This window comes from Sardina pilchardus, chromosome 11 (assembly GCF_963854185.1).
Source record: "Sardina pilchardus chromosome 11, fSarPil1.1, whole genome shotgun sequence".
Classification (NCBI taxonomy): domain Eukaryota; kingdom Metazoa; phylum Chordata; class Actinopteri; order Clupeiformes; family Clupeidae; genus Sardina; species Sardina pilchardus.
Window position 1 is genome coordinate 25,385,411 of NC_085004.1, and position 3,588 is coordinate 25,388,998.

The following is a 3,588-nucleotide window of genomic DNA, read 5'->3' on the forward strand; positions in this document are numbered from 1 at the left end:
TGGCCTGATAATTAAGGCTCTTTCAGTGACTGCGTTGTCAAGCCCCTTGAATGAAGGCCAAAATGAACAGATTGTGAAGTTCGGAAAACCTGTGAAACAAACGTACAGGCTCAAACATTGACTGGAAGAATTGTGAGTGTGGATCATATGAAGACATTTACTGCTTGAATCTCAACACACTGTCTGAAAAGGTGAAACGGATCATTACATCTCTTTACACGGCTCACACGGTGGCTGTTACAACCTACTAGATGATTATAACTAATGTCTCATTTGCCAACAATAAAGGGGGTTTATTTCATAGTTTGGTCACCAAGCATTTCGTTCAATAAGATGAAGGAAGGTGGCATACATAGTGGAATTAAGGGGTTTTTAAGCGGTCCTTCATTTTAACTGATTTTTGTACATTGTGTTTACTCTCTGTAAGAAAATCTAATTTATGAATAATTGCTTTTGTTTGAATGTCTGACATTTGGCAATAATCATTCTAAATGTTCATATTTGTCTGGTGTCTGTATTGTGTCCAACACTCACACACACACACACTCACGTACACCCCCTCCCCCCCTCCCTTCCCTCACACACACGCACACACACACAGACACAGACCAGATTACTTGACTCTCGTTTGGATTCAGTCTAGGTTGGCCAAAATAAATTACATGGCTTCATACAGTACACACACCCCCCACACTCACACTCAGGCGTAGATGATATTACATATATTCAGAATTAGGCAGTACAGTGAAAGCCTTCAAGGGTGTTGATGGGCAGAGTAGAGTCCAGAGTGTTTTGGTCTCTTACATTATTCAGACAGGTCAACAGCTCTGCGCCAGTATCAGATTCTGACAAGGCCCCATGTCTACTCCATGGAGGACACAATTATGTTTGATGGTGGAAAAAGTACAGTTGGCTTAGGCGACGCTAAATAGTAGATTTTGGGTGAAAGCATGTACAAGTACTCCAGATCTTTGGCTAATTTTAGAGGCATTTCCAAAAGAAGTTCAAAGAAGAGTCCTTCATGTGTTTTTCAGACTTGGATAGGTTGAGAACGCTTGGCAACCTGGAAAAGTGGAGACATGACCTTGCCAACGGTTTCATAGTTTAATGATCCCATCATAGATAGTGTCCTTAGAAGAAGTGGAGCAGTTCAGCTAATCTAATAAATTACCGTTCACATGGGTCCGAAGAATGAAACGTAACCTTTAAGAGTATTGCTTTTGGATGACTTCATGGAAGATTATATTGTCACAGCTAATTTGCTCTCCATTGCCTTCCCAGGTCTGCAAATTCATTAAAAAATGCAAAATATTTATATGATTCCAAGTTGGCCATGGAGCCGAGAGACAATCAGGGGATTTGGTTCTGCCTCGTGTTGCGCTTGTGTGAATCCCCTGTTCTTTCAATCGGGCTCACCAGTGGGGATATAAAGTTATGATTTATCCTCTTTTGGATGGGCCACGGTGCAGTCACATTGACATCCAGTTTCGGAGTGTACATGGAAAAAGATTCTGATATCTGCACAAGGTACTGAAGGTACCAGAAAAGACTCGATACACTATATCTTAATTGGTGTGTGTGTGTGTGTGTGTGTGTGTGTGTGTGTGCGTGTGTGTGCGTGCGTGCGTGCGTGCGCGCGCGCGTGCGTGCACAATTGTGTGCGAGTGTGACTGTGACTTGCTATCCAGAGTCCTCCTGTGCCCTCGTTGCACAGGTACTGCTCCATAACCTCCACGTGAACTTATCCCCCTGCTGCCTCGCTCAGCCTGCAATGCTCAGGACACCTCATAAATCATCTCCAACAAAACATTTGTAATCCATAATGGGTTTCCCTGACAGAGAAATGTACTACCTGTGGCAAGCAAACAGATGCTCCTCAAGCCCCCTGTGTCTAGTTGTGCCACCCAGTGCCAGAATACCGTCTAGCAACGGATGTCGCACATTGTTTTCTCTGAGGTTAAGTTCTAACTTTTCGTTAGTACACGGTACAGTTCAGTTTGGGAGTATTTACAACTTCTAATATCTATTGCAGCTCAAAATAAATGGTAAGAAATGCTGCTCATCTCGGAAAACAAATCCCTCAAAGTCAAACTTGGTCTCAAAAGGTGTTCTGTTTTGGAGGTATTTGTGCAAAACAAGTTGAGACAATGGAACAATGTAGTTTTCACTCATCAGTTGGTTATTAAGCAATATGGCATGACTGAACTAATCCTGAATTCTATAGCTCTGGGTTCTGAGCATTCAAAGTATTTACAAGAGGGACATTGGGTGGCTGTCTTGTTTGGGGTTGGATAACATTCTTTGATATTTCTTTAAGCCTAGTTATTTTGTAAACTCCTAAAACACCATGTGAATCAGTGAGAGGGGTAGGACCAACATTTGAGTCTGTACAGCATTGCCATCTTTTTACACCACACAGAACATATTTAATATATTTGATACAACATATTAAATGAGAAAAAGAAGAGCATTTCATTATACATAGCCTACAAATATCCTCTGTCCGAGCTGATGCTTCCCAATAGAAACAGTGAGAGACGGATGTAAACAGTGTGAATTGGAAATCGAACAAAATGAAATGTGTCCATCTCTCACTAATCTCGGTGCTCCAGATGGCTCGGTATTTGGTGTGATTTGCAATGTCCAATTCCAGCGGGTGTTTGTTTTCCGAGTCAAGAGGACCTGGCGAGCTCACTGTCCCTATAGACATTGGCTTTGGAAACCCAGCACATGAACGTATACTGTGTAGCTTAGTCATTCATCACATATCCTAACAGATGCAGGGACATAGCAAAGGTCACTTTCCTCCCTATGAATTCAAAACCAAGGACTATGAATGTTATGCAGCTATGATGAATATGAATTTAATATTTTGGTGAAACTGACAGGTCTGAAATTATCCTTTCATTTAGGCTTTTTTTCTTTTTTACTTCAAGTGTTGCAATCCACTTTCACAATGAAAGCCTTATGTTGGTTTCAGCAATCAGGTCATTCCTGAGCTTTGAACATTTCAATTCAAACTGATGGACTAATAGCCTAGTCATCAGAGTCAAATCCACCAACTATACTGCCAGCTCTTCTGCCACACACCTTTGTCACAACAACATGCAATCACATGTGACCTCTTGCTAAACCCTTGACAAAGCCTATTGGTTTCAATCAAACTTTAAGTACTTTAATTGGCTTATTACAATATCCCTCAAAGATGGATGACACGAAGACGGCCGTCTTAAACAGTTGGGTGGATTATGCTGGTTCTAACAAATGTATTTCCCCCTCTGAACTATATTTTTTTGTATGTACATGTGGAACACAAATGATCTAGGGCTCTGCTATGGTTAGACTTTAATTCACATTAAAGGAATGTATTTATGAATCTAAATATGTTTTCACGGAGTTTCACCATAATTCAAATTAATAATACTGATTATTGTACAATAACTTTGAACGAAATAAAGAGCCAGTTACTGTATCCTTCCTCTTAGAAGGAAAATGTTTTTTTTTCCCCTTTTGTGAACGCTATTGTCGGGTGTTGCTGACCGTGAAACCAAAGGGAGGAGCCAACCGCCTGCGCTTCAGAGTTTGGCA

The 3,588-nt window shown here is 41.0% G+C and overlaps 1 protein-coding gene across 2 annotated transcripts in view; it reads left to right on the plus strand.

Moving 5' to 3' along the window:
• The window catches only part of lrrc28 (leucine rich repeat containing 28), an 18,181-nt gene extending 17,685 nt beyond the window's left edge, over window positions 1–496 (plus strand). For both annotated transcript variants that reach the window (XM_062548881.1, XM_062548882.1), the window contains exon 10: window positions 1–496. This exon is cut by the window's left edge and continues 1,165 nt beyond it. The gene's annotated coding sequence lies outside the window, so the exon portion shown is untranslated.
• The last annotated feature ends 3,092 nt before the right edge of the window (window positions 497–3,588 follow it).